The sequence below is a fragment of the Phallusia mammillata genome, chromosome 7, assembly GCF_965637545.1.
Source record: "Phallusia mammillata chromosome 7, kaPhaMamm4.hap1.1, whole genome shotgun sequence".
Lineage (NCBI taxonomy): Eukaryota > Metazoa > Chordata > Ascidiacea > Phlebobranchia > Ascidiidae > Phallusia > Phallusia mammillata.
Window position 1 is genome coordinate 8,269,554 of NC_137258.1, and position 8,872 is coordinate 8,278,425.

Sequence of the window (8,872 nt, forward strand, 5' to 3'; positions counted from 1 at the left end):
TTTTGTTGAAAAAAATCTGTTTGCAGCAGGTCATGATTTTTATTAATCTGCTATGTTTGTCAATAAACCTAAACAGTTTAATTTGTTGCATTTTTGCCAAAACAGCAATGGCGAATTGCAACATATCTTGCCTACTCCCGCCAAGTAAAAACGTAGTTACTCAACTGCGTTTGTTTACGACATTGTCACAAACGAATTCCTGTTTTCTCGCAGAAAACAAAACATTTACAATCAATTTGCAATGTGCATTATCAATTTTTAAAATTTGTTACAAAATTTTCAGTTAATTTGAATTATACTCTTTTACCCTGTTTCGGTCACGACAATTGCAACTGGGCAGCTGAAGGGTTATTTACATCGCATTTGACAAAAGCAGCGTGATTGTATCGACTGATGCACATCCAACAAAATTACGTGTTTGTTAATTGAAACCAAATCTGGGTATTAAGCGCTTTTTCGTTTTCGGTTGAACGACATGGGGATAGCACAGTTACTTCCAAGAACTATTTGTTTTAAATTTCACTATCTTAAGTTTTGCCTTTCCAAGCTTTGTACTTCCAACAAATAAACCTACAATTTGGTCCAGGTTGTCACGCTTAAGTCTGTCTGTTACCAACATGTCTGCATATTATTGGTATGATAAAATCAAACTTGTACAGTTAGACGAACACAAATTCATAACTGGGATCTGACCCGAAGCGTCTATGCACACCAGTGATGCTTGGAGAAAACGTATTGATTCGGTATGCTGCCTCCAAAAGGTCTGACGTACTATAATCTTTGCAAGAAAGGCACTTTTACTATATAGGATGACTTATACAATTTTTAAGTCAAAACTTCATTAGGCCGTTTGTGTTACCAAAAATATCCATTGGTAAAAATGTCAATTCTTTTCGAAACATTTCTTAACTGTGAAAAATTTACATTAGAGGTAGGGTTGGGCATTTGACCGGTCAAGTAAAATCTGGTCAATTGACCGGTCAAATACTTGTCAAATTGGTCAAATATCGGTCAAATACTATACACACTAATAAATCGCATGTTTAGTTAAAAGTTAGAAGTTTAATCTTCTGCTAAACCTAAAGTAATGGAAATGAAGGTTTCAACTCATGTAAATTTGTTTGTGAAATAGGAAATGTTCAGTTTATATTATATTACAGACTTTTCCGACTGCATTGCATGCTTCATTTCATCAATGGCCCCACCTGTACATCTGTATTTTCATTCAGTAATCATATTTGTGAACTGGATTCTCATAATATTCTATATACATCAGATTAAAGTCTAATTTTGACTGAGATTTAACTGCAAAACTCGCTTATCCTGCTTAAAATCGTAATTTATGCTGTTAAGCTGTTGTCACATCTCCATTTATGACAAAAAAGGAATATACAAAAGCTTGATATGTACGTACTTTATCCCAATAAGTACTGACCTGTAACTTATCCACAAAAATCTATTCTTGGCAATTATAAGCTAAATATATAGCTTACAATTTTTTTGGATCAACTATAGAAAAAAGGACTGTAGACCTACAAGTTTACACAGATGCTTTAAATTATATACTTATATTTTTTATCTGTCAGTAAAAATGTGCAGCATTTGCTAAAATGTCCTAGTAAATACTAATGAACTATCTTCCCTCATGGACCTATCACACCCGATTTTTATTAAGATAAAACGGTGCTAGAAGTGATCCAAGTTTTTTAATTGCATTGTAAACCTTGCAAAGTTTGCCATAACAGAAATCAGATCTTAATTTCAAGTGAAAAGTATCTCCTAATTGTTATGGGATTTATTTTGAATGAACAAAACACATCTACATTGGCTTAAAAAGCACTTGTTAATACAAAAGTATGTCCTAAACTGTTCTACCTGAGGGTTATTAGAAATAAATTACCATTTTCAACAACCAAAAAGCAAGTCCAAGAAAATTTACCACATTTGATTTTTAAAATTAAAAATAGTATTTGACCGGTTAAATAAAGTGCTGTCAATTGACCGGTCAATTGACCGTATTTGACCGGTCAATTGACCGGCTTGCCAACCCTAATTAGAGGTAGACGGGTCAGTTTATACTTTCAAACTTTAAGTTTATCTGCACACTCTTTTTCAACACCGCCGTGATGTTAAGACATCCTCTATTGGTTTTCACTCTGTTGGATTCAAATTATTATTATCACTTTAGTCCCAACAAGTTTTAGAAAGTTTTTTTGTGGTTTGCTTTTTGGTGCTCGTTATATGGATGACGTCAGTTCTGTTCTTGTTAATCTGTTTTCTTTTTATAAAGTACTTGAACTGTTACGACAATCCACGTTAACAAAGGATTTGAATGACCACTTTATTTGGTGTGTTCGAACCTAGATACGGATTAGCATTTTTATTTCTGGTCACTTTGTATTGATGGTCTTTTTTAGAAACTGCCCCAAATTCCCCAGTGAACTGAACATGAAGGTTTCCGTCACAAACATCTATTTTAAATGCGTTTTGTGCAATATTAGCATGAATTAACAAGATGCGGTATGTCGTCATCAGTGTTGAGAACAAGGCCGTGTGCAATATGATAATTTGTTAATTTCAACCAAACCTAGACCAGATCGAAGTGACCATTAATCAATCAGTTCTTAAAAATTCGCCCTTTGTATTTTGAAATGCTGACGAAATGCAAAATCAAGTACCGTTCGACCCATACTAAAATATAAGCTCAACGAATGAATGTGGTGGATGTTTATTCAAGAATTATTACTCTGTAAGATTTATTTCATTCGTCAATTCCTACATTTAAAAAAAATCATAACGTTTTTGCATGCGGTGCGTCGCCAAGCGCTAGAATTGCTATTTTTAGAAAAGTGAACAACGCAAAGATGTTACATCACATCATGGTCCGATAGTGGGACGTCGAAACGTACGCAAAAATACACAGGTCGTGCAGGAGTGCTATACCGTAAATTGGTATTATGTGTGACAGAAAAAGCAATGTGGCCCATGTTATCCGTTTGTGGGCATTTAAACTATAACTACAGTTGGTTTATTTGAAATGGAATGACTAATTTAGGCACTTCCTTTAATTTTTAGTAGCAAGACCCATAAATTTAATAAATCTTTAAATCGCAAACAAATGTTTTTTTTAATCGACGGTGATTTATATTTAGTTTTAAAGATGAAAAATTCATTTGATGCTAGCAGCAAATCGCAGAAAAATATACGTAGTTGTTGGAAAATGACGTAATCGCTGGAATATGACGTAGTGAATGGAAAGTTTCGCACCGTTTTATTTTCTATGCAAATGTTCTTCATAGAAAGTTTGCAAATAGGTCGCTTCAAGACGCCTGATTAAAATCTACACCACAATAATAAATGTCATGTTATTCCTTTTTTGCCGCTTTCAGATTTTTTGGTAATAAATTTGTGCTGGCTTGTCGGTTATGTCGTGAATCAGATACTTCAACCTAAACGATATTTAGTTAGACCTCGAATTTATCAACAAAGTTTTCCACTACTGATGTCATATCTAAAAAAGTCATTTTTTTCTAAACATAATACCTGGTTTAATTCGTTTTCGCTTGGTGGCGAATAACATGCAAAAAAATATTAACGCTTTACCTAAAGTCGAAACTTAAAAGTGGGAAACCTACCTTATGTCACCTATCAAATCAAGTAGTGACAACACACGCAATGCTTAAGTTTATGATGCTAAATATAACTTCTCTCGTCAGTGCGCGCGAACATTGGGCTACTGGAAACAACGTGAGATTAGCAATGCAAAACTTTCACACCATTTGCATAGAAAAGTAGCACCACATGGGTAACCACCTTTGATAACTGTTGCTTTACGTTTGTTTGCAGTGATCAAGTTTTTATTTTCATACCTGATGTCATTTTGGAATAGCAGATTCCACTGCTTGGTTAACAAACTAAAGTATCTTAGCTTGGAAATGAACGATCACGAGCGCACAAATTGGAAAACGTTTCTAAACGGACAAACGTGTAACGACAATGTGCGTTAAATAAAAACGGCCCTCTATTTTTACATACTTTTTATTTTAAAGTTTGTACTCCTAAAAATAAGTTAACTGTTTTTAATCTTATGTTAAAAGTTAAATAGTAGCGGGAAATTGCTAAGCATTTTTCTTTGAAATGTTTTGACAAACATAGAACAAAATAAAAAATGGAACAAGTTTTTGAAAACTTACAAAAGTTTTTCAAAAGTTTTTTTTAATTTCTTAGTTCATCACCCCCGTTGCATCGTTGAAAACTCCTGCAGGGGTATTTTTGAGAAATGGAGTAGCAAAGGCGGAACTGGGAAATTACGTTCCTCAAAATTAATTGGAAAAAAATCTTGCGTTTTCCAGATAAGTTAGAGAAGAAGCAATTTACCATTGCGACAAGCTTTAGGTTTCGAAACATTATGCCCAACCGACTTTTAGTTTAATTGAACATATATTTGTTTTAAACCTTGTAGATCAGGGTTAGGCAATCGGTTTGAAAAGGATCACATAAAAAACAGAATATACGGTGGAGAGTCGGGTCATATAGGTCATTAAATTATCATAAGTTTATTTTAAAAACGAAAACCTTGAATAGCGATGTTTTGCTGACAAATAACAAGTGTACATGTTAAAACTAAACAATTCAAATGTGACGTTTCTTTACAAAAACGTCGTTTATTATTTGATCAAACTCCTTCAACCAATTTTTTGGCGTATAAGGTAGCCGCCTTCTGTTTTGGCACAACTTTATCTGTAAAGAAGTTAATTTCACCCTACATAATACCTGGCCATGTTGCCAGGGTTCAATTGTATGACTTAAAGTCACAAACAAATGCTTTGTATATTTTATCAATGTGAATATTTCGGTATAATATGTCAATGCCATTAAAAATAACCATTATAACAATATACCAGCCAGAAAACATGTATTGCATGTATAAATAGGCTACAATGTACGATTTAAAGTTTTGACATTTTCGATTGAAACAAAATAGCGATAGTTAAACCGTTTTTATAAATGTGTTTAATACATCTCAGACAATCTAATTTTGATTAAGCTATTTTAATAAATCAGTGTCTAGCGCTTCTAAGTATAAAATTTAACCACTTCAAACGACAAATTTATTTACAACGCCCTCTTGTCTTATGCATTTTTTGTTGCGAAATAGAAAACTTTCCCCAACTTGGATGAGCAGGAAACAAAATCTTAATTTAAATGTGCATTTGTCATAATACCTGACGGCAGTAACAAGCAAAGACTTATTAAATCTGATTAGATACGTTTTATTTATAAAATTTCAGTTGGCTGTCCCGAAAATTGCATAATCTTCCTTTGTAACCATTGAAATATTTCGCCTTAATAACATGTAATACTTCATGGTTTATGCTTTTACGGTACCTCGTTGGAATCTTTTTCGATCGCCCTGATTATGATTCAACTGGACAACAAAGCTTGAGCTTTAATAATTTATTTAAAAAAGGAATAAATCAGCATTCAGTAGCAGATACAACAGAAACAACCTGCAGCAATGGGAACGACAAAAAGCATTATGGACACAACGACTGCTCACGATTGTACTATCATAACAAGCAGCATGTGCCGCATAAGCATAACGTTAATAAAAAATTTGTAGGAAAAATAAATAAATATCTCTGAGAAATATAAAAAGTGCAAAGAATAAAAACGGAAGGTTGTCAGAAGAAGATGATACAATTTAAACGTCTTGAATAAATGATTCCGCGATCGGTTTAATCGTCAAACCCGATGGAGGACTCGGCGTTAGCAGACCGCGGTCATTTATCAAAATGTTCGACGTGTCGGTTTTGCTGCGCAGAACTCGAAATCCGAGTAGTTTCGGGATCGACTCGACAATAACATCAGCCATGTCCGGTGATGATGCGGCTCTCACCTTACCGTTGCTTCTTAAAAACCATCTCCTGTTGCTTCCCGGAAACACATACTCAAAAGTGTAACAATCTTCATCGTAGGCACAGCCTTGTTCTCGAGTCCGGCAAATCCATTTTGCCTTTTCTAAGTCCTTGTTTTGAACTGAGACAAGATCCACCTTACGCCAGAAGCCGGTCTTCCTTGGCACGGCGTAACGACCGCCGATTTTTATGTAGCATTCGTCGTCTGTAGTTGTGGATCGTTTGACTAGCGTTGATAAAACTCCTCTGATTGAGGCTGTCGAACACAGCGCTGCTTGGAGAATCAGAATAAATGCAATGTTTGCCCAGAATACAATTGTAAATTTGTTCATTTCGTCTCACAATAGCTAAAGCTGCACAGATAAAAATATGAATCTGAGATGATGCTTGGTTGGTGAACGAACGCTTCTGATATTATCCACTCCCGCCAGTGGCTTATTTATATCAAACTGACCAACTTTCCCGGTACCGAATTAGGTGCGTTGAGTAATCACGCACAACGCAGCAGAGAGGCAAGCGAAACTTAGGTATAGCTGTTCAAGCTTATTGTACGCATTTTGCACCACGTGTCTATGACAACACCACTAGGGTAACCACCACAGGTAAATCGAATGATTCTGTATTATTTGAGTTCTGTTTTGCACTCGAGGTAACTGACTACTCAATTTCATGCCTGCACAGCCAAAGCTTTACAACTTTACATACGCCTTGCCTGGAGTAATTTACCCGCTAACTTAATTGTCAGGGCAGCGACCCGTACTTGCTTTTTCCCTGCACTTTTCCCGCTTGTGCCATGCCCAAAGTAATCGTTACAAATTGTGTTACAGGCACCTGGGGGTGATTCGAATTGCGAAAGCATTGCGCGCTATAGGCTTTTCCGGTTTGCAACTACACACGAGCCCAGCAGTACTGCTTCTTCGTTGGCTGTTGCAGCAGTCAGCGCAACCCTAGTTTCGCAACAGGTGGATTTGACATTTAAGGAAATAGGTAATTTCATTGCTATCGAAAAGAGTTTGAATAGTTAAGTCAAGGTCGTTGACTTTAGGATGAATATTGTTAAGCATCAGACATTTTTTTTTTAAATTATTATTATTATTTGATTACACAGGCAAAGCAGTAGGTTAAAGCTATTCTTAGACGAGTAAAGCAAAGAGTCCGAAAAAATATTTTTTATTTATTACGCGACTTTGATACGTAAAAATCATGCACGTGGAATAGGTCCACCGGCGGATGCGCCAACAAAAATAGACTATTACGTGCTCTGTGCACATACGCTGCGCTACGTATTGCTGAATCACATCTCTTTACCTGGCTGCTAACTTCTAACTACAAACTCATGACGCAGCAAAAGGTAACCTTCGCATATAAGGCGTCTTTTCCACGCAGTCGAACATGCAGGTTTTGCGTAAACTTTAACAAAACTTGGTTTCACGTTTGATCAACAACAGGAATAGAAACGCGGAAAACACCCTATCGGGCAATTAATCGTGTCTTAATCGCATCCAGGGATCCTGTTGAAGGCAATCACGCCGCGGGTGCTCACTGCACTCGACTAGTGTCCTTCGACACTCGCGCCGTCTTGTTGTGACCTAGGCCCTGTAGCGCGCGCACGGAACTTGTGCAATGCAATGAATGTGCACTTTTGGTTATCGGGCGCGAGAATGATTATGTTTCGCGGCATGCCAACGACTCGCGACAATGCTACGCCAGCGGAGAATGCTAGCATTCCCATTCGCCACGCGCCGTAGTGTAAGGAATGATCAGGCTGTTCTATATCGTAGCGCCTTACATATTTAGCGCCTTACGGCATGAGGCGACGCCATCGACTGACATTCTCCGACTTCTCGGCGTACTTTATACCCAACTTATTAAGCAACAACATTGCAACGGCATTACCCATTCTAGAGCCCTAGTCTGCTCTTTACGTAATCGCAACAATTTACGACGTGACGTCTCTTGTATTTACTCGATGTCAATTCTTTGTCTAAAAATTTATATCTATATAAGTCGCAATATATATATATATATACTCTTTGTGTACTACGATACGTGATCTATAGCATTGTCCTTGAGCTAATAGGTGACGCATCAATTGCGAATCAAACGCGTTAGTTCGATTTACGTGCCATGTCATTCGTTACTGCATTCAAACACGTGTCTGAATCGCTTTTTAAGTAAGAGATCGTGCGTAGATCGAAAAAAACGTTTTTGACTCTGCAAGCTATTTTCAAGACTCGATCGCCCAAAAATAGTTTACAGGAATCCTATTTAAACCATGTAGATAATTTAAGATGCAAGTTTGTCGAGATAACATTTTTAACCACAGACGTATTTTCGGTATTCATTTTTAGGTAAATTGCTTTAAAGCCGTTCGGACGCAATCAACAAAGACGTCATATAAGGTATTGCAAAAGCAATCATGAAAACACATCAGACAACGAACAGCCAATTGGAGTTTCTATGAGGCTGATAATAGATTGCCATCAGACAATTGTATCGGCCAAAATGTTTTTCGCCAGATACCCAAAGCTCCCGACATGGAGTGTTGCAAATGCGATTTTTGTTAAATTTCGTAGTTTGCATTAAGTTTAGTTCAGTTCAGCGACACAAAGTCACCCAAGATTTTGCATTTGTTGAGCCAACTGTGTAGCCACGCCTACAGGTTACGTCACGAAAATTGACTCATGCCCACGTGGTATTGCGACGTGTTTTAGCCCAGGGTGGAAATGTCAGGTTTTTATCATTTGCAAAACGCATTTGTGAATCTAGCTACCTTGTCTGTCGCATAAACCAGTAACAGGTTTCAGGCGGTTGAACGCTGCCAACTCGGCAAAGTATTTTTGGTTGGCTGATACCTATTTTTGACGCGCCGAAGTAATTGTGGCCCTCGAACTCAACGCATTCCGGGAAAGTAAATGCAGCATGTTTGTTTCCCATCGAGTTGTACAAAATTC